Genomic DNA, 23,863 nt, shown 5'->3' with positions numbered 1-23,863 from the left:
GGGGGGGGGGGAAGGGGCGTTACCGCATTTCCCGTTTAGTACATCCCACCCCCAGTGTGTATATATAGTTGAAGGGAAAATGGGCACACCAGGATCCATATTCTTTGGTGAGGGTACCAAGATATATTAAGTGTAGTAGGTAGTGATAATGGTACTCCGCAATGTGATTAAACACCAAGCTGGTTATTTCCTGATACTTTAATAAACACCTCGGTGTTTACTCACATTGATCAGTGCCATGTTCTCTACCTACTATATTTGCTGGGAGGGATACGACTGAGTGCTGGGAAGGATCCAATTGGATTGGACCCCTTGTGGAATCGTGAAAAGAAGATGGCATTACCCACAAGGGGAACTGGGAGGGATCGATTGGATCCTTCTCAGGTGGAATCGCAAAAAAGCGTAACCCCCAGGGTCCAAGTTCCGGAATGTGTTCCATTCCGGAACTTGATATATATGGTAATGCAGCCAAACCTACTAGGGGAGACCAGAAGGTGAGTGTAGTGCACTGGGCATGGTGATGTGACTCACGGGAAGTCACCTTTCCCCGCCCACTGCGCTAGGTACTCTGGAAGACCTGGAGAACTCTCTGAATTTCATGATTTGGAGTAACTTTGCAGGGGATCCGGTCTTTAGGTCGACACTCATTAGGTCGACCACTATTGGTCAACATGCATTAGGTCGACATGGTCACTAGGTTGATATGGCAACGGTCGACACATGAAAAGGTCGACATGAGTTTAAACAAAAATGTGGAACTTTTTCATACTTTACGATCCACGTGGACTACGATTGGAAATAGTAACCTGTGCCGAGCGCAGCGGTAGCAGAGTGAGGCACCTTGCCAGAAGCTCGCGAGTAATGCAAGGGGATGCGGTGCACTAATTGGGGTTCCCGGTCACTTTACTAAGAAAACACCAAAATTAAATAAAAAAACTCATGTTGACCTTTTTCCATGTCGACCTATTCCATTTCGACCTAATGACCGTGTCAACCTAGTCACTGTAGACCATTAGTGGTCGACCTAATGACTGTCAACTTAGTTACTGTCGGCCCTATGATCCACACCCACTTTGCACATCTATCCAGCTTTAGGCATTTAAAACACCTTGGGGCAGTTTACCAAAGTTCACCATTACAGTCCAGGTTTTAAGGATATCCATGCTTGAATCCAGATGGTTAAGTCAAATTAACAGAGGTATTAATTAAGTCACCTGTGCTCAATCATGGAACCTTAAAACTTGGACTGTAATGATGGAGTTTGGGAGACTGCTTTGGGGCACATTGTCAAAATGTCTCCGACCAATGAAATGTCCTAAAATGATCACAGATACAGCCGGAGCAGCATAGGTTCCCTTACCTCTTCAGTGGGCCAGTCTCCAGTTGTGTGAAAGTATTTAGGTCCAAAAGAGTTTGAGGTTCGGTTAATGTCATGCATTCACCAAATCTCAGTCTTTGTTTTTTTGGCCTAATTCCCCCTCTTGCTTCACAAACTGCACCCCTTTTGGTCTGATTTTAGCTTTGCATTGATAAACATAGGTCCCAAGTGTTGGTGTGGCTACTAATATTTGTCTCGAGCAAGCCAGCCTGCGTATTGAAGGTCTTATTCAGAGCAGAATGCAGTTGCAGCTGCAGCTGCTATTGTGATTTTTTTTTTCTGAATTTGCAGCTGCGATAAAATGGAAACGCTAGTTTCTGCCTTTCCTTTGCGTACTTGCATGTTCCGGAATGTGTGCTCACTTTCATTGTCTCCATAGTCAATGTAAGTCTACTGGTGGCTCTAAACAATCCACCATCAGCGCATCTGGTGCAGATCAGACAATGAACCCAAAAATCTGATTGGATGATACGATGGATGAGTGTCTCGTCATTTGTTTGAATGATAATTTTTAGAGCCTCAATCTTTTTGTGTTTCAGTTAGTGGATTTGAAGAACGATGGACAGGACAGAACCCTGCTTATGTAATATTCCTTTTGGCTATGGGGACAGGTGATACTGTCAGTGTTAGTTTCAGCTGAACTTTAGAGCTATAGTAAGGGGAGTCCTGTGTCTTTTCTCACACTAGGAATCGGTGAAAGAGCTAGAGAAAGGGACATACCCAAACTCAGAGAAAGGGCCTTTATTAATCACAGAGAAGAGGTTATAACCTCGGCACCTTTCATGTCATATTCCCTAACTCGGCACAAATAGCAGAGCTCACTGCTGCCCTGGGTTAGCCTCTGGCATGCTCAGTATTATATAGGAGCTCTTTGATGCTTCCTCCGTACAGATATACTGCCTGCTTATGTGTACAAGTATGTAACTATAGCCATGTATGTACATTTATTTATATGATACTATGCAATAGAGATGCTCCAAATTGTTTTAAAGTGTTTCTGAGAAAGTTCCTGGACTTTAAAAGTTGGAGTTAATTTGAGCCGGTCCATGATCACTCTGGTTAGAACCTAAATGGCAATATTGCATGGGATTTGTATAATGTGTTTCCATAAACATGCTATAAAACCCAGCTGTCTATGCTTGAATTGGCACTGGGTCACTCTAGAATCTTTTAAGAGAATTTTGAGCATGGTGGCATAGTGGTCAGCTTTAGTGCCCCACAGCGCTGATGGCATGGGTTCAATTCACTAGCCATAGCCAGTGCGTGTAGAGTTTTTATTTTCTCCTGTGTTTGCGTGGGTTTGCTCCATGGTGGTTCGATTTCCACCCACACTCCAAAAACACACTGGCAGGTTAATTGGATTCTGACAAACTTAACTGTAGTGTGTGCACACTTGAATGTTAGGGAATTTAGGGGGAGATCAAGATGAAGCCTTGGATAGAGAACAGTAGAGAAGTTGCCCAAAGCAGCTAATCAGACTGTCATCTATCTAGCACAGTCTATGAAATTAAAGTTAGAATCTGGGTGGTTGCTTTGGGCAGCTTTTCCACCTTATTTTTCTATAAGACGTGAGACATCTCCAATGGGGCCATGATTGGTGAATGACATATAGTCTCTGTACAGCGTTATATAAATAAATGATAATATCAATAATAATTGCTCACAAATTATAACTTACCATAGTTGTAAAGCAAAAGCCAATCTCAATATTTGACCAAAAGTTGGAGTTTGCCGTACTAGGGAGGTTTATTTTAAATGTGAAACGTGCAATGTGAAACGTGCAGGCTGACCCTCTCTAGCACACAGCACCTTACAAACGTACAAGAAACAAGCAACACAGTATGGTAGTAAAACTGTAATACGTGCAACAGGAAAACCAAACAAGCTCCACGTTCCTGGTGCTGAGAATTTACAATCTAAATCAGTCATGTTACTGACATTGGACATGCCTCTTACATTCTCACTGCTGACAATGGATGATATATATATATATATATATATATAAAGATAGAGAGATAGATAGATTATAGTGCTTTTTTTCTATGTAAAAAGGTATCAGCGCTCTCCTAAACTCCATTGCAGCTTGGTGACAGTCCTGTGGGCAGATTAGTGCTTCCCTGGTCTATAAAGTAGAAGACACAGAGGAGTTTGACACAAGTTTCAGGCAGTAGTGTACAAATGGGATCCGGTCTGAAGATCGACAGTGTCTAGGTTGACAATGTTTAGGTCGACCACTATAGGTCGACAGTCACTAGGTCGACATGGATGGAAGGTCGACAGGGTTTCTAGGTCGACATGTGCTAGGTCGACAGGTCTAAAGGTCGACATGAGTTTTTCACATTTTTTTTTCTTTTTTTTGAATTTTTTCATACTTAACGATCCACGTGGACTACGATTGGAACGGTAAAGTGTGCCGAGCGAAGCGGTAGCGGAGCGAAGGCACCATGCCCGAAGCATGGCGAGCGAAGCGAGCCATGCGAGGGGACGCGGTGCACTAATTTGGGATTTCGGTCACTCTACGAAGAAAACAACACCAAACAAAAATCCTCATGTCGACCTTTAGACCTGTCGACCTAGCACATGTCGACCTAGAAACCCTGTCGACCTTCCATCCATGTCGACCTAGTGACTGTCGACCTATAGTGGTCGACCTAAACATTGTCGACCTAGACACTGTCGATTTGATGAACCACACCCGTACAAATATACCAGCAATGAAGGTAACAGAACTTCCTGTTTCTAGAAATAAGATGCCGCTACTGGGCACCATCGAGTACCAAAAGTTGATCAGTGTATATAGTCAAAAGGGTCATTTGCCACCAGATGTCCTCATTGGCAAACACAAATGGACATGTGGGCACAACTGTCTCCCATGTGCTGTTTAGGCTATTGTTTGGCTTAAGCCATATCCATGGTTCCTACTAAATAGATGGAGATGTACTAAGGAGTGATAAAAGTGGAGAAGTGAGCTAGTGGAGAAGTTGCCCATGGCCAACAATCAGCATTGACATAACATTTAGAATTTGCATACAATAAAAGTATACAGAGCAGCTGATTGGTTGCCATGGGCAACTTCTCCACTGGCTCACTTCTCCATTTTTATCACTGCTTAGTACATCTACCCCTATGGGGTCTATTTACTAAGCTCTCAATGGAGATAAAGTGAACAGAGATAAAGTACCAGCCAACCAGCTCCTGTCAGTTTTTAAGCGCAGCGTATAATATGGCAGTTTGGACGGCGGTAAAGTACCAGCCAATCAGCTCCTCTTTATCTCCATCTAAGGCTTAATAAATAGACCCCCGAGAGTCTGCATGTTTCACCAAATATGGCTGTGATCTGAATGAATTTGGAGTAGACAGAGAGGGTTTGCTAATCTGATCCCAGCTGATATAAGGCCTCCCTACTGGTAGTTACAGCAGGCCCAGTAGTAGCAGTGTCTTGGGTGCGAGTCCGTGATTTGTAAACCACATGCTTCTATAGACATCTGCGGAGATTACAGCTGCCGTCCAGATGTTATATTCCCCATAGTTACAGCACTCCCACTGAGCTCTAAAGTTTATATTGTATGTTGGATGAACTTCCAAACCTGTTAGTGATAGCAAAAGGCAAATGATACAAGAGGAATATAACATTGTATTCACTGGGAGTTCAAAAAGCATACAGTTCTGTTTCTGAAAAAAAAAATATCTGTATTTGGAAACAGATTTATTTAGTGCACAGAGGGCGGGATGTACTATGCATCCCATCAGTGATACAATAGATTCCGCCACTTATTGGCTACATACCGGCATTAATAACACCGGCATGTACCTAGAAATGTAATTAAAATAGCAAAGGACAGCTCTCCCAATAAGACCAGTCCTCTGTGAAAGAAGGGAATGTTCTGTCCTAGCCGGCTCTGTCTTTTGGAGTCTTCACTGATGCATTACTGGTAGAAGGCATGAACTGCTGGGACATCCCGGGACCACATTCACGCCTCCTCCCAGGTATACCCCTTTCACACTGACAAATATTTCCCGGGTTATTGCACATAAACGCATATCAACCCGGGAATCTGCTCAGTGTGAAAGGGTCCTGAAAGAATATCCCTGGCCGAGCGTCCCGACATTTCATCCCAGAATCGACCCGAGATGCGCGCAGTGTGGACGGGTAAGCCGGGTCAAGGCGACCCGGCACCCGTTCTCTGCATAGGCTGAGGCGGTGTTGGAGATAATTGTCTCCAAGCACCGCCTCCGGTAGCGTTAGCAGTGACGTCACCAACCCGGCACTATGCCGGGTTGGACCGCAAGTCTGAAGGGGTCTCAAGCCGGGTTGCACCTGGGAAGCACCCGTGTACACATTCCCGGGTGCCACCCGCCTATTGTCAGTCTGAAAGGGGTATAATACATCAGGAAAGAGAGACAGAAGATGGGACACAGCACCCTGCGGTAGCTGACTGCATTTAAAGGTGAAGCCACCCACAGGGATCCAGAGGTAAGTGCTTCCCCCGCGCTCACTCAACCCTGTGTCATGCTTTCCCCCACTCTCCCCTCCCCTCACCACCACCTCCGTTCTAACGCCTCTGACATTACCCAATAAAAGACAACGGACTTCTTATTGCATTCCTTCTCCAGTTGGATCCCTCTCAGTACCCCCTGTCTCTACAGGGTCATTCTGCACATACACAGAAGGACTCCTGGGTCATAAACCCTGCAGAAATTAATGCAGCAGTATGGGCAGGGTTTGTCCGTGAGGTTTGGGCAGATTGTGCTTCCTACATCTTGCCCACCTCTATCTAGCTGACCATAGAGGAACCAGAACCAAGACTACTTGCAACAGATGCCAAATGTATTTACATCTGTTGCATCACAACATGGTTTGTCCACGAGCAAATTTGTTTTATTTTCCTGTGGTTTCTTGTCATGTTGCTTTGCTCCTACCTTTGTATAAAGACCAATCTGTCCTCGTAATGCAGGTCATGTGTTAGGAGAACTTTGTTGCATATTTAAAACATTATGAGACACATCAGATAACCAGAGAAAGACACAGTTTCTTTGTATTCTAAATTAGCATGTTGTGCAAACACAGGAGCGTGAGCTTGTAACGGCAGCAGATAAACACTCACTGTGTAACTGGACAGCAGATGTAGGAGAAGAGAGCGGCTGACGTGGTACATAACGACTGTGCTTCCCCCCCAAAGGGGGCATAGACCTGATCTGTACACCAAGAGCCATTGGCTCACTCACCAGCGTCCTTTAGACAACCTTTGTGAGTTAACTCATAAAGCTTTGGCTTCTTGCACAGTTCATTAAGCCACAGTGCTATGTGTTATCATGTGTTTCATCAACAAACCCGGAGTATATCTTTATAATTTAATCTTTAATAATAGATAATAGTCAGTTATTTAATTAAGCAAAGTAGGTACTGGTGATCAGGGTTGCCAAGAGAAATTCTGGGCCCCGGTACAACAACTTCCTGGGCCCCCCTGCCCCCAATGCAGGAGGTGTGACCACAGCATGCTGAGGGCATGGCAACTCCTCTTTGGGGGCGTGTCTAGCTCATCAGAAGCCTCCCACTCACAGAAGCATGTCATGCCTCCCAACCAGGGTAGTAGCGAGCCTGGCTAGGCCCAGGTATTTTTCAGGGGGCATGGCCTAATCAAAGAAGGCATGGACTTGGGCCCCTCTATCAGACCTGGGCCCAGGTAATTTGTAGCCCCTCCCTTTCTCGACACCACTGCTGGTGATATAATTGAGGCATAAGGTACATCACAGATTCTTATGATCATTTGCAACTTTCTTAAGGACCCTCTTAAGCAATCTCGAAAAAGCAATTCACAGATTCACTAAGATTTTTTTCCGAGATTTAAAGATTCCCCAATCCAGCAATCTGCGCCCATATATTACAGATATTTCTCAGTGATTTGCAGATCATTTTCAGCAAATACAGATCTGATAATCTTGAAAGGCTCATTATTTTAGTAGAAATGGTCTGCAGATCTGCTGATTGTTACTATACACTAGCAATGTACAGCTGCTGCGAGCAGCTTTGCAGTTGCAATCCTTAGTAAATTACGCCCTCATCACTTTAAGGGCTGCACACAGCCTGACATCCAGATTAATTTCTACATGTATTTTAAGGGCCCCATACACTACTGCGACATGTCAGACGGACATGTCCGTCTGATCACCCCGGCAGCCTCCCGGGGGCAGGATCGCCCACGATAAATCGTATGCTGTCCTTTTGCATACAATGTATCTTGGGCGATCCCAGCCACACCTGCAGGGTCGGACCAGATTGAATGTGCAGCACGTTCAATCTGGAGGGTCCGATCCGATGCTCACGGGGCCGCGCATCGGATCGGATCAGAAATGCCTCCAAAATGCCTTATTTCATCCGATATATCGGGCCGTATGCCCGAAATCGGATGAAATCGGGCATTATCGTCCTAGTGTATGGCATACTTGCCTACCCTCCCGGAATGGCCGGGAGGCTCCCGAAAAACGGGTGACCCTCCCGGCCCCCCGGAAGAGCAGGCAAGTCTCCCGATTTACGAGGGTCATCCCCTGCCCGCCGCCCACTTAACGAGTAAAGTGGGCGGTCCGGGCAGGCGATGACGCGATTCTTGTTGAATCGCGTCATCGTAACCACGCCCCCTTCTGTATAATGCCGGTAATCGCGGCATTACACAGCGGGGGCGGGGCTTAAATGATGCGATCCAGAAGCCACACCCTGTTCTGCCTCCGGCCCGCCTCCGGTCCGCCCCTGTTCCACCTCCGGTCCGCCCCCTTGCGCGTCACCTGACTGCCAGCCCCCCCTGCTGAGCCGACGGGCTGCTCTCTCCCGGAGAGAGCAGCCCAGAAGTCGGTAAGTATGGTGTATGGGGCCCTTTACTGTGTTCAAACAACATGTTTAACTAAACAGGATTAAAAAAGATTTGATGTTATATAGATGCGATTTAGGCCTGGTTCATATTTGTAAGTAAAGTAAATTATCAAGCAACTGGGCAAAATCATGTTGCACTGCAGGTGGGGCTGATGTAACATGTGCAGAGAGAGTTAGATTTGGGTGGGGTGTGTCCAAACTGAAATCTAAATTGCAGTGTAAAAATAAAGCAATCTAACATTTGTGAGCTTCAATAAATGCAGAAGTAGCCAGTATTTACCCTGCACAGAAAATATATAACCTACCCAAATCTAACTCTCTTTGCACACGCCCCACCCGCAGTGCAACATGGTTTTGCCCAGTTGCTTGTTTATTTGCTTCACTTACAAACATGAATCAGGCAGATTATCAGGACTGACAATTTTCAGATCATGAGGGACATGATGTATATATGTATATAGTAATCATTTTGTATCACAATTGTACCAACTGGATGATCTATAGAACCTAGGAGATTCCCACACATACTTTAAATAGTCCACAGGACCCAGCAGTGTTTGGGCAGGAGGTGCAGGACTTTGTGCGAGTCTGCCATATTTTTAAAGTGGCAATCGGCACAAGATTGGTTTTACAGTGTAAATAATTGCCGTTTTAAAAATATAGGCAGACTCGTACAAATTCCCGCACCCCTGCCAGGTCTCAGGCTATTACATTAGCCCTTTATGTCTATGTATTGATGTTGGCAGGTGTATGCTCTCTCTCCCCATCCACCAACCAACAATAATGGCTGAGCACCTGTAATCCTAGTGTATATATATGGAGATATATTTACCCAGACTTACTCCATTTACCTAAAAGAATTACGCCGCCATCATTAGTCAAATTATTAGAATTTGAATTCAACAAACTCAATGAGTTTAAAGAGAATGTCTATAAAGGAGTACTTATATCGCATTAAAGGCCTGATTCAATGTTGCACGCAATGCATGGTCGCACCTGTGGTCACATTGCATGCTCAGAAATAAATGCTTATCGCCAACTGGATTTAGAGTCTGCCACATCCAGGAACAGACTGAGGCTGTAATTCGGCATTGGCACACCTCATGGGGACATGTTGTGAGTCACAGGGCGTGGCCTGCTGTCTCTCTGCATGTGGGCTGAGCAGAGAGCCTCTAGGCCAGAGGTTCTCAAACTCGGTCCTCGGGGGCACACACGGTGCATGTTTTGCAGGTCTCCTCACAGAATCGCAAGTGAAATAATTAGCTCCACCTGTGGACCTTTTAAAATGTGTCAGTGAGTAATTAATACACCTGTGCACCTGCTGGGTTACCTGCAAAACATGCACTGTGTGTGCCCCCGAGGACCGAGTTTGAGAACCTCTGCTCTAGGCAGTACTGCTGAGTCCGGCTTTCTGGCCAGACTGGCCATTCATCCCTTCTGGCATTTGCCAGAAGTGCAAGATTGACCCTGGCCATAACCATCTGCTTGTGAAAGACGCCATCTTCACCATCAGTGGTGAGTGTGACTGGCACCCGATCTCTCCTTGGTGCATGTTTTTTTTTTAAGCAAACTTTATTTATGCATTTTTGTGGAAGCCGGCTCATGCTTTCACTCCTTATCCATTAACTGGCCTGATAAGCTGTGAGACTTCTGCTTTTACTAGGCTGTGAGCCATAGTTGCCGATTTTCTGGCTGCTCGCTTCAGTTGGTGATGCAGGGGATGTGGCGTGGCCAAGTGGGTGGCGCAGAGGGGTATAATGGGGCACAATGGTGGGATTGCATCATCGTGGCCCCACTAAACAATGCCGTGATTACTGACATAGTGTAGCATGCAATGTGACCACGATGATGAGATTCAGTGCGAAATGCTCCGCTGGCCAACCAGACCACCAACCTCACACAGAAAGTAGGTGGCCAGCGTTCGACTTCTGGTAGACTTGTTTTCTCTTTTGTGCATTCAGTAGAATCACCCCACATCCGGGAGTCTCTGGGAGAGTAGCCAAGTGTGCTGTAGGCTCTCACTTTGAGTAGATAGTAAGGGGGTGCATATATATGTGTATATATCAATTGGCAGGTTTTATACCCGATAATTGTAATTTCTAATCACCGCTATTAACGTCGGTAATAAATTACTGTATATACTGCCTGAAGTGAATGTATCAAAGCTCACACTGTGATGTGTTCTGAGTGAAGTCATCACATCAGCAGTCACTTCACTCTATCGAGACCCCTGGCCATGCATGTGCGGCGGATACTGCCAGGGAGGGTTTGGGAGGAACCCTCTCCCGGTAATTTTTCCAATAGGCCTCGAAGTCCTAAGAGCAAGGCCCTTCACCCTCATGGTTCCCAGACTGCACTATCCTAGCTTACATTAGCTCCAACTCAGTCAGCGACTCCCAGGGCATTGAGTCTCCAGTGCTAATGTTGTTATCTGTCACTCTCTTAGTTGTCTCTACACATCGCAGTTAGATTTTTCACCTTGTACTGTCTGTTTAACCTTGTTATATGGCAGTGATTGTATCTCTGTAATTTTCCCTGTACAATGCTAAGAACACTTGGTGGCGCCATATAAATAAAAAATTCTATAGTTGCGATGAGCAGTGATAGGAAAACTTTATTAACAGGAGTCTTAATAAATAGACCCCCAACTACTTAAGTATGAATTACCGGCCCGTTTCATTTGTTTATTTACATATTTATTTGTTTGGTTATAAACCAAATACCAGAGCCGGCCCTAACCAGTATGATGCCCTAGGCAAGATTTTGGCTGGTGCCCCCTAGCACCGCCGCTAGTTCCGCCTCTGACCCTGCACCCCTTTCCCAGCACCATCACCCCTCACCCATAGCAGTCCTCATTTTGGTGCTCCTACCCCTTATATTTTAAATAGGAACTGTACTCACATTCGGCGCACAGCCCCGAAAAGGGTCATGTTCTTGCTGGGCAGGGGTATTGCCACACAATAATATACCCCCAATTCAAATTACACCACACAGTAGTGCAACTTTATTCACATTATATCATGCGATAATGTCCTTTATTCACGTTACATACATCACACAACAGTACCACTTTACCTTATATACGTTACTCCTCACAGTAGTGCCCCTTATTCACATTACATCACACTGAATTGCTCCTTATTTTCATTACACCATACCATATTGCTCTTTATTCACATTAAACCATACAGTAGTGCCCTTTCTGTACGCCACACAATAGAGCACCTTATACACACAATGCCACACATTAGTAATGTCTTTAAACACATACTGTACACATGATACACATTATTGTCCTTATAAACATACTGCGCCTTGCACATTATGCCAACTTTTATTAATGCCCTTATACACATAATTTCCCTTACACATATGCTGCACATTATTAATGTATTTATATACATGACACACATAATGTTCCTTACTTACACATATGCAGAACACTATTGCACATCCAACTCACCTGTACACAGCACTCACACTGCCCCTAGCACTCTGACCTCTGCCTCTGCTTGGATACAAATGTGTCCTCATGCATCTTACCTCAAAACGCCATGCAACAGGAGATGCCTGGCGTGAGTCAGCTGGCAGCTCTAGGCCAGCTCGGCTAACATCGGGCACCTTTTTTGCCGAAAATGCGTCTTATTTGCAATGCTATATGACTAGTATGCACAAGCAGCTTCTACTGATTAAAATTATATGCAGCATGCCTATATTCTGTGTGTGACTGCAACTGTATCTACATATGAAATGCTACGTTACAGTGTATTTCTGGAAATACTGTACACTGTAACGTAGCATTTCATATGTAGATACAGCTGCAGTCACACACAGAATATAGGCATGCTGCATATCATTTTAATCAGTAGAAGCTGCTTGTGCATACTAGTCATACAGATACAACTGCAATCACACATAGAATATAGGCATGCTGCATATCATTTTAATCAGCAGAAGCTGCTTGTGCCCCTAGGCATTCCGGATGCCCTAGGCATTTGCCTAGTTTGCCTATGTCTAGGGCCGGCTCTGCCAAATACACTTGTTACATGCATTATATAGATAATTATTTAGCCACAAGTATGTTGTAAATTCAATCTTAAGGCGGGTAAATACTTCCCGATTCTGGAATGCCGGCGATGGACGACTATATCGTTGAACACACTGGACGGTATAAGCATAAAAATAAACGATAACGACATTTATGTTATCGTTTATTTTTTAGGCTGAAATTGCCTTGTGTGTACCCCTCTTAACAGTCGCTTCTGTTGAATTGTAGTTCAGTAGGACTGTAGTTGCTGCTGGAATTTAAAGCAGGGCAGTGTTACAGGTGGTGAATTTAACGGTTCGTCTCTCAAGAGCCAATGGGGGAGAAGTATCAAACCTTAAAGCAAGATAAAGTACCAACCAATCAGCTCCTAACTGACATTTTTCAAACACAGCCTGTAAACTGACAGAAGCTGGTTGGCTGGCACTTTGAGGTCTATGTACTAAGCCTTGGAGAGAGAGATAAAGTACCAACCAGCTCTTACCTGTAATTTTTCAAGAACATCCTGTAACATGTCAGTTAGGAGCTGATTGGTCGGTACTTTATCTCTCTCCACTTTATCTCTCTCCAAGGCTTGATACATCTCCCCAGTATCTGCCATTAAACTGGTTGATAGCTGTTTAAAACCAGACACTTAGGGGTAAATTTACTAAGATGGGAGTTCTATTTAAGATGGGATGTTGCCGATAGCAACCAATCAGATTCCAGGTCTTTATCTTCTAGAACAGGGGTGGGGAACCTTTTTTCTACCAAGGGCCATTTGGATATTTATAAAATCCTTCGGGGGCCATACAAAAATTATCAACTTAAAAATTAGCCTGCCCCAAGTCGGTAGTTATGCCCCCAGTCACTTGTTATGCTCGATTAGATTTGCCCCCAGTCAGTTGTTATGCCCCATTAGATATGCCCCATCAGTTGTTATGCCCCATTAAATATGCCCCCTGTAGTTATGCCCCATTAGATATGCCCCCTGTAGTTATTCCCCATTATATATGCCCTCCAGTAGCACACACACACACACACACACATACACACACACACACATACTAGAAAAAAAACAAACACAATGCTCACCAGCCCTGCTCCTGCTTCCGGACCGCTCCCCTCCCTCTCCTCTGAACCATGGGAGAGATGTCATGACGTCTCTCCCATAGCGCCGCACAGCTACACATGTACACTGCCTGAGCCAGAAGCTGGAGTTTAGGAGTGAGCTCCTGCCTCCCGCTGCTGCTGAGGAGCCGGGCGCCCGCTGGTGGTAAAATCTCAGCGGGCACCCGGCATCTCCTCTCATTTAGGTGAGCCTGGCCGGTCCGGATCAAGTGGCTTTGAGGGCCTTATACTGCCCTCGGGCCTGAGGTTCCCCACCCCTGTTCTAGAAGGTGCTAGATAAATTAGAAGTAGAATCTGATTGGTTGCTATGGGCAACTTTCCTTCTCACCCCCCTCCCCCGCACAGGTACAAAAGCGCTTTTGTACTTGACAAGTAGCTCCCTACCTGCGCAGCTCCTGCGCGCTGCAGGGAGCTACCTGACGCTCTCCGGGTCACAGCGGCTGTGCAGCCGCAGCGGCCCGCCCCCATACGGTCCGTGCACGCCTGCGTTAAACCGGACCGCACCCCCAAAACGGCGGCCCAACGCCGCCGGGCCGCCCCCTCCCACCCAGCCAACGCCTCTGCCTGTCAATCAGGCAAAGGTGATCGCTGGGCTGAGATGCCGATTGCATTTCTGGCATGCGCCGGCGCACTGCGGTGCCTGCACATGCGCAATTCAGACCTGATTGCAAAAACGCACAGCAGCGATTAGGTCTGAATTAGCCCCCACGTTCCTATGAAATAACCTTTTGATGCCAGTATCGGCACTGATGGTGTTAATAGGGCACATTTATTATTCCAACAACTACAGACAAAACATTTTCTTCCATGCATTCTTAACATACTACATTTTACATCCAGATCACATATGGTATTGGGAAACCAAGGGACATGTTTCTGATTTAGAAAGTGTTTATAGGTTTTTTAAAAATAAAAAAAAACCCAGACTTGTATGATCCCAAAAACGAGTTTTTTGTATTAATACGGCTCAGTAATGTTTACCAACTTCAAACACAGGATACTATTTACCCTGACATGCCAGTCCCAACTACATGAAAGTAGACCTAATTTGTCTGCGGTACGGTTACGCTATTTCAGTAAGTGATAAAGAAGCATTCTTAGTTGTGTATTATTATAGTATACACTACATAGACATTTCTAGTTGTGTTTGCCAATAAATAAGAAAACTATTTTATTAGGTGTGTATTTTAATAAATAATAAAGAAGTAGTATTTGTTGTATATTTTAGTAAATAGGCAAAAAAAAGTCATTGGTATTTATGGACCTAAAGTATACAAGCACATACCTGCCGACATTGCAGCTGCCGCTTCAGGGAGGGGGCAGCTAAGTGGACGTTGCTGCAGCTGCATCATTGTGTTCCGCCTCCTACTATATGGGTGCCAAATGTTATGTGGGCGGTTGAAATGTCGGCATATAGTATGTCAACTACATAATGTCAACATGTACTATATGTCCCCAGGGTCTCCTTGTCGACGTGATCCATGTTCATTATGTCGACTTGTAACACGTAGACCCTGCTATAAAGTCAACATGTTCACAAGTAGACATCTAACCCTAACGCTGACCCTAACCATTCAACCGTAGCCCTAATGTCAACATTTTTTCTTTGTCGACATGTCCTATGTCAACATTTTCTCCATAGTGACATCTCCAGAAGTTGACATGTTAGATGTCAGCATTTTAACCATGTCAGCAAAACGTTCAACATTCTGGTGTTGGCACTTGGCATTATGAATGTCTGCTTAGTGAATTTGTTCCCTGCTATGCAAAGCTGTGATTCCTGGCAGGGTCACAATGGTGGGATTCAATTTATTTAGTTATTATTTATTAAGTTTCTTATATAGCGCAGCAAATTCCATTGCGCTTTACAATTGAAAATAACACTGATATAACAAAACTGGGTAATAATATTAATAACAAACAGTCATAGAGGTAGGAAGGCCCTGCTCGCAAGCTTACAATCATGTAAATTGTGTGGACTGCCCAGTTCAATCAGGAAGTGGGTGGTAGTAAGTGGCATGGTGGTGACTGGTCTATTCTCCGCAGAGTCAAGGACAACCACCTGTAATTCAGAAGTCTCCCTGACATTCTGGGAGAGTCACTTAAGTAAACCCAAATGAAAGATGGTCTTCAGCAATATTCTAGCTTCATAGACTTACAGTAAAACAAGAAATTCCCTGTTTGGGGGGGGGGGGGGGAATTCTAGTTATCTAGATATACCCACCTTATTCAGTTGCCTCTAAACAGCGTATTGTTGGAACTAATAGGATTATTATTAACAGTTCACTGCTATAGGTGGTGACCCTCCAATGTTATGACGATTTGACTTTTCAGATACCTGCATGTCTGTGCCTGAGGGAACCCATAGAACGTCCTACCACAAGGGAAGATTTGTATTTTTTATATAACTCTCTCCCAGTATGTGGTGCTATCAGGGTTTACAATATACGGTTTCTGAACTTCCTCTAATCTCCGCCGGCTCATATGATGTTACATGGTATCTGCCGCAGACAGATTTACTGGGCATGCACACGTCTCAGCTTCAAGGCTCTGATATGTGTCTAAAATCATTTGCACCTGCTAAGGATCTGATTTTATGGGTTCTTACTGCTAAACTATAAAACGACCTGGATGGACGGACCAAACAACTGTCTATACCTGAGTCACCACAGTCCCACCAACATTCATTTCCTGCAAATTTTAGGGCGTCATTGGGGGGGGTTCATTCCGAGTTGATCGCTAGCTGAACATGTTTGCTGCGCAGCGATGATGAAAAAACAGCACTTCTGCGCATGCGTATGCGGCGCAATGCGCACACGCGATGTACTTTCACAGCAACGAATGTAGTTTTACACAAGGTCTAGCGAAGCTTTTCAGTCGCACTGTAGGCCACAGAGTGATTGACAGGAAATGGGTGTTTCTGGGTGTCAACTGACCATTTTCAGGGAGTGTTCGAAAAAAAGCAGGCGTGCCAGGAAAAACGCAGGCGTGGTTGGGCGAACTCAGGGCATGTTCGTGACGTCAAAACAGGAACTGAACAGTCTGAAGTGATCGCAAGCGCTGAGTAGGTCTGAAGCTACTCTAAAACTGCACAAAATAATTTTGTATCCGCTCTGCGATCCTTTCGCTCGCACTTCTGCTAAACTAAAATACACTCCCAGTGGGAGGCGGCATAGCGTTTGCACAGCTGCTAAAAACAGCTAGCGAACGATCAACTCGGAATGACCTCCATGGTTCGTTCTAACACAAAATTGTGTTTTATGCACAAGTGCGTTTAGCTATTCAGGCGCTACGTTGTTATATTTGCCATAAAGTGAAGCCGGATCAAGTGAGACTACTTACCACTGGGGTGGCCGTGGGCACTGATGAGTGAGAAAGTTCAGCCCATTGGGAAGTGTCCCATTCTACCGGAGGCCCAATCCACCCCAGCTTCTAGCTATCATTTACCTAGTACATTCTATACTAGGTAAATGATAGGTAGAATCTGATTGGTTGCTATGGGCAACTTATCCTTGTGTATCTATGCCTATTTTCCTATAGATTGTAAGCTTGCGAGCAGGGCCTTCCTACCTCTATGTCTGTTTTTACCCAGTTTTGTTCTATTACTGTTGTTCTAATTGTAAAGCGCAACGGAATATGCTGCGCTATATAAGAAACTGTTAATAAATAAATAAATAAACTTCACCTGTCCTTTTTATAAGGTTGTATACATACGTCTTTATGCAGCATCTCAAATGGCTAAGTAAAAAAAAAAAAAAGAATGGTAAAAAAAAGCAGTGGGAGGTCTGTGCAATTTGATCTGTACAATGCAGTTGGTCAAGTGCCATTTGCAATGTGTTTGGCAAATGGGATGGCTTTTATCAATGAGGATTGGGAAATTGAATTGAGCCACAGGTCCAGCATCCAGGGGGCAACACCATGGTTTCCACACAACTTCATATTCTCCAAAACCAGTTAGAGAGCAGATTAGCTGAATCGCTCCAATTTGCTTGTCCAGGTGTGTAGCCTAATTGCACACTTAGGGGGAGATATATCAAGGCTTGGAGAGAGATAAAGTGGAGTAGTTGTCCAAAGACACAAGTCCGCTTCTAACTGTCATTTCAAAGACCGTGCTAAATAAATGACAGCTAGAAGCTGATTGCTTTGGGCAACTTTTCCACACTAACTCTCAAAGGCTTGCTACATCTCCCCCTTAGCCTTTCAATTTTCAAAGCGACAAATATGTTCTCATTACACAATGCTATCCACATAATTTCTGATTGATCCTCTATCTGTAGAAGTTAGCACTTTCTTTATATGGTCAAGTCCACAGATCTCCTCATTGAACATACGTTTTCTCAGTATTCCCTGAATTGGGATATCTTATCATCAGGGCAGTCGAGAGCCGGGCTGGGCCCAGGTACTTTTCAGGGGGCGTGGCCTAATCACAGGAGGTGTGGTCATTCACCCTTAGAAAAAAATACTAAAAAAAATTGTATTTTAAGCACTTCCATGGCCACACTGCAGCCCAGTACACAGCACGCAGCGTGTGCTGGGCTGAGGAGAAGAGCTGCAGCTGCTGCTGCCAGATAAGGGGGAGGGGGCCTGGGCCCCTACTGGGCCCCTCCATCAGACCTGGGCCCGGGTAATTTGTACCCTCTTCCCCCTCCCCTCTCTCGGCACCACTGCTTATTACTGAAATCCGGCCCAGAACCTAAAGTTTGGAATCCTGTGTAACATACCTCACGCAGCAGCATTCAGTATGAACTTGCCACATTGTATACTAGTGACATCCGATATCGTGGTATTCAGAGTTATTCTGGGCTTTAGGCTTTCAGTGTAAATATCTGCGCTCCTCTGACAGGTGATGGGCTGCTGTTTTATGGCAGTACTGTTCAGTCCCCAGCCTTTGTCAGGAACCGGAGATCTGAATGCGTCCCCGGCTGTGTGCAGAGACTGCTGCACGCAGATCAAATTGAGCAGAATATTCTTGAGAGCGAGAGTTCCGAGGTGGCCCTGAAAGGGTTACTCAAGCACACACAGGACTGCAGTGAATGTCAATAGGCTGAGGGAATAACATGATCCACATTTGTATGTTGGCTGTACCTAGTGACATCGGAGATGACTATTATTTGAACTACCCTCAAGGTTCTTTTGACTTGCAAACTGTGGTGTCTGCTGATTACACTTCTAATCACTTCAGACTCCTGCTCAGATGTTTTGTTTAAGTTGGGAATATATGTTGTCAGCAGGGTGTCTATGTATAGCTGAGACAGGAACCTGAACGATGTGTCTTAGTGCCAGTGCACCAATTGTAGTAGCTGCAATCGTCTATAACCAAGGGCTTAAGCCATGCACTGATTAGGCCTTTGCATATATCACACTTGGCTTAAGCTGCACCTGTTCCAATGCTTCTGTCATTCAAAGGCATAGTCAAAATGCATTGTTAAGTGTAGTTCCTAAGGGCTAATTAAGCCAAAATAACCTGAACAGTGGGATATGTAAAGGACTGCTAGGACGGAAGGTCAGGGTAATAAGCTCATTTATTAACTGCCGCTGATTCATTCTGAATTCCAGTGAGGATCATTTACCCACTAATTGTACAGCATACCAATGCACCTTTTCTGAATTTATTGAGCCTTGGATTAAATGAGAAATCTCATGGAGAAATCAGCTTGTGTCAGGTTATAAGAAGAACTTGGTCATTACCATTTTCCTTGGTTTGTTTCTTCAGGCTGCTATCCCGTATTCTGTAGTGTTACTGATTACCATGGCAACCACTGTCACACGGCCCCTGGTGTAGTGAGCAAAGTGGCTTTAGACATGTTTTTGTTTTAAAACATGCAACATATACTTTATTAGGCCCTACACACTGAGCGATATCACTCAAAGATATGAACGAGCTCGTTCATTAGTGAACGAGATACCGTTCATATCTTCGAGTGTGGAGGCCCCAGCGATGAACGATGCGTGGCCCCGCGCTCGTTCATCGCTGGTGCCCCGTCGGCTGTGCATGCAGGCCAATATGGACAATCTCGTCCATATTTGCCTGCACTTCTATGGAGCCGTGTGACGGGAGGAGAAGTAACTTCACTCCCCCCCCCCACCCCCACCCGCCGCTGGGTCGCCCGTCGGCCGTATCCGCCGTTGGGCAGCTCGGCGCCGGATCTTTAAATGTGTAGGGCCCTTATCACATTTCATATATCATATCACAATTTCAAAACCCTCATTAAAAAGAGGCCATTTCTCATTAATAAACATAACAAATTGTAAATGGAACAAATGTAGGTTAATGCACCTAACTAAATATGATTAGTTCATCTAAAAAGAAAATATTTTGGGGTGTAAAATTAACCATTATTTCATACCAATTTACCAATTAACAAGCAAATAGAAATTAACTGTTTTCTAGATATATGTAAAGCATAAAATATACCTTTAGTTGAATATGTACTGAGGAATGAAAAAGATAGCAAAAAGCCACAAATTGGAATGTTCCCAATTTTCAGACACCTAATAAGTCTGGCCCAGCTTGCTGTAGAGAGGCTTTGAAATGGTCCTCTGAGCTCCGCCCCGACCTGCTTCCCCTTCTGCCCTCATGTGACATGCTGGGAACACTGAACCTGTGCATATGACTCTGTCATATTTTGCACCCTCCACAGAGAGATTTTGAAAAGGAGATAATGATTTGTTTGAAAATTACTGAGAAAAATACGCATGATTAATAGGTACTTACATTTTTATTTCAAGGAAAAAAAAATAACACTTTATCTAATCTAGGGATCAGTGATCTTTTATGGAAGCTTACACAAACCATTAATTGTGAATGCTGGACTGACCATGACCACAAATAAATATATGAAGTGTAAAGGTGTGTACACACGGTACGATATTTTCTTCCGATTCTGACTATATAGTCAGAATCGGAAGAAAATATAGTGCAGATCGCAAGGTGACTGTCACCTTGCGATCCCGATCCGATGCCGATGCGCGGCCCCGCGCGGTCGGCATTGGCCGAAAAAATAGGCTGTGCAGGCAAGTCAATCCTGACTATCTCTATAGAAGAGATAGTCAGGATTGACATCGCACATAGCCAGCATCGCAAGCACACTCATTATGTGCTTGCAATACTGGCTAAGTGCCGACCCGGCCCCCTGTCGCACGGTGAGAATCGGATAAGTCCGAATCTCACCGTGTGTATGCACCCTTATTAGTCACGGCCTTTTCAACATCCCAAACCAGATCCAGATTATGCAATGGGCAGTAATGTTCAACACGTGTGTCAAATTTTTATTTCTTATATTTTCTCCAGCAAAGGATTTGAAATGAGAAAATGAGAGAGAAACCTGATTGTATCACAGATGGGCTAAGGGGATAATAGTCTTCTTAGTGATGAGATTGTCCGCGTCACATACTGAGATGTGGCTAGTGGATAGGTTGTAGTCTAAAGGTGCAGGCACACGGTGAGATGTGGCTAGTGGATAGGTTGTAGTCTAAAGGTGCAGGCACACGGTGAGATGTGGCTAGTGGATAGGTTGTAGTCTAAAGGTGCAGGCACATGGTGAGATGTGGCTAGTGGATAGGTTGTAGTCTAAAGGTGCAGGCACACGGTGAGATATTAATTATCTCCGATTTTGACTACAATTTCCCTTGAACTCCCCCAGAGCCCAGGGGTGTGGTATGTTAGATAGACTAGACTTAGGTCGACAGTGTCTAGGTCGACCACTATTGGTCAACATTAAGTAAGTCGACATGGGTTCTAGGTCGACAGGGACTCTAGGTCGACATGTACTGGATCAACATGATAAAACGTCGACATGAGTTTTTCTTTAAAAAAATTGTCGTTTTCTTCGTAGAGTGACCGGGAACCCCAATGAGTGCACCGTGTCCCCTCGCCATGCTTCGTGCAAGGTGCCTCGCTGCGCTCGGCACAGGTTACCATTCCCAATTGTAGTTCACGTGGATCATAAAGTATGAAAAAGTTCCAAAAAATGGGAAAAACTCACGTCGACCTTTTGTTATGTCGACCTAGTACATGTCGACCTAGAGTCCTTGTCAACTTAGAAACCATGTTGACCTACTTACTATCGACCAATAGTGGTCGACCTAGACATTGTCTACCTAAGTCTTGTCGACCTAGAGACCGGATCCCGAGACCTGATAGCACTGATTTTGACTATCTGTACTTTCGATTTTGACTATGTGCGATTTTGACTAAAAGTGCCAATTTTTACTACACTTCGTACTAGATAGTACACTAGATAGTCAAGGTTGACTTGCCTGCACAGTCTATCTTGCCTTGCGATACCGACCCCGCGGGACCACGCATCGGTATCACAGCTGGCTAAACGCAGTGCGATTTGCACTAACTTTCCTTGCGATTTTGACTATATAGTCAAAATCGAAAGGATATATCTCACCGTGTGTACACACCTTAAGTCACCAAATGTTCTGTCTACATCCTCCAATTGTGTTTTAAAACCGTGTGGCTCCTCCACATGGATTAATTATATACATGGCAGATATAGCTATCGCTCCAGGGATAGGGCTGGTGCAAGTTCTTACTGATGATAACAGAGCCAAGTGTGTATATATAAACTTACTTTCTTGCAGAAAATACAGGAGCAATTGTGGCCGACATGCATTGATTCTGCATCAGCGTCATATAAGCTTTAATTGAGAAAAGGCTGATTGTAGCTGAGGTTGAGGCCTTTAAGCTGCCAAGATGGGGACATATATTTTTTTTCCCATTTCCATTTTCTACCAGATTTGTTCCACTCAATGGGAGTGATGTGGAAACGCATGGCTAAAGCCCAAATGCTACCTAGACAAGCAAAAGGGCTCTACATCTAAAAACTGCAGCTAGTATTAGGAAATGTCCCCTGATCACAAAGATCAGAATTTACTTCTTGCCGGAAAGTGCATTGATAGTGGCAGCTGTCTACCCGCGTGCCCTGGTTTTGTGAACGCCCAGGCATCTTGCTCATCAGCTCTGAAGCCCGTAACATTCCTACTATTTAGTTAGTAAGCTGTATATATTGCAATAAACAAATATAAAAACTACATATAGCATTGATTGTTCTATTTTGTATGATTACAGCTCAAGTCTGCTTCCCCCCCCCCCTCCATATTTATATACCTCCATATACATGATCATGGATACACTATAGAACATTGGTACTCCTTATATTGGTCTGTTATGTTGTTAGTGACCATCATAAATTCCATCCCATAACACATGGGTGAGATGTATCAAATCCTTGACGTAAGATAAAATGGAGAGATATAACATACTAGCCAATCATCTTCTAACAGTAATTTTTCAAACACAGCCTTTACAGTGACAGAAGTTGATTGGTTGGTACGCTCTCCAAGGTTTGATCTATCTCCCCCCCACACAGATGCAACAGATGTGATCACACATTCTGCGTCTTACTGTAGATCAGCCACATATCACAGAATGTCAACATGTCACAGGCTTAGAGGTCTATAGTATCTGGGCGGATTAAGGTTTGTGGAAGCCACAGGGCAATTGGTGTGTGTGTGTGTGGGAGGGGGAAAGGGGGTGTCTGCCGCTAAATTAAAATTGTCACAATTATATACTGTGATGTTGTTAAAAAGTATTATGGAAAACACTTCCATACCTAATCAGATGGTACACCACCAGGTTGCACATTGTGTAAGAGCTCCTTACAAACACAACAGTTCATCAAAGCCACCAGTGTGCCATCTAACTCTACTGGTAGAAGTTGCCTCTGACCTCTGACCTTCTACTGGTAGAAGTTGCCTCTGACCTTACTGTGTCACCTGTTTTGTCCCAGCGACATCCCTCCCCTTTAGACTATAAGCTGTTATAAGCAGAGCTATCTCCCCCGGTCTACCGGTGTGTCCTTGCATGTACTTCTGTACTGTATGTACTTTACCTCTTACGTCTCATGTTCAGCATGCATGCTGATCTTGCAATAATGCATCTTCTATGTTCTGTGTATTGCATGTGCCTGTTCTTTATTTCACCTGTTGGTCTCATTATTTGTCTGAAGGAGTATGTATTACCGGCGGACGGGATGCCGGCTGTCCATATCGTGACAGCGGCATCCCGCTCACCAGAATACCAGCAGCGGGGCGAGCGCTAAGAGTCCCACGAGTGGGAAGAGCCCTGCTGCGCTGGGATTCCAACTGGCGGCATAGTCGGATGTCGTGATTCCGGCATCGGTATCCTGACCCCCGGGATCCCGACAGGCAGCAAATTGACTGCATCCCATCTGAGGATGTATTACCATACTGCATGGCTCTACAAAATGATAACAATATGCTATGTTAGTGTCATCTTTGTTTTATCAGAGCAGTATACTGCTGTATATTTATTTCAAAATTCAATATAAATTGTGATTGTCTTTCTTCAGTTCTTCACTGAAATGCTAAAACATTATTTTATCAAGTATCAAGGTCATTTGTATTGAGAACACTTAATACACTCCTACACAAG

At 44.5% G+C, this 23,863-nt stretch overlaps 1 protein-coding gene across 1 annotated transcript in view; it reads left to right on the top strand.

Moving 5' to 3' along the window:
• GDNF (glial cell derived neurotrophic factor) overlaps positions 1-23,863 on the top strand; it is a 55,146-nt gene that overhangs the window by 26,064 nt on the left and 5,219 nt on the right. The window lies entirely within an intron of this gene.

This window comes from Pseudophryne corroboree, chromosome 1, assembly GCF_028390025.1.
Source record: "Pseudophryne corroboree isolate aPseCor3 chromosome 1, aPseCor3.hap2, whole genome shotgun sequence".
In the NCBI taxonomy this organism is placed as follows: domain Eukaryota; kingdom Metazoa; phylum Chordata; class Amphibia; order Anura; family Myobatrachidae; genus Pseudophryne; species Pseudophryne corroboree.
The sequence above is the reverse complement of the archived record's forward strand: the minus strand, read 5'-3'. Positions and strand labels throughout refer to the sequence as shown.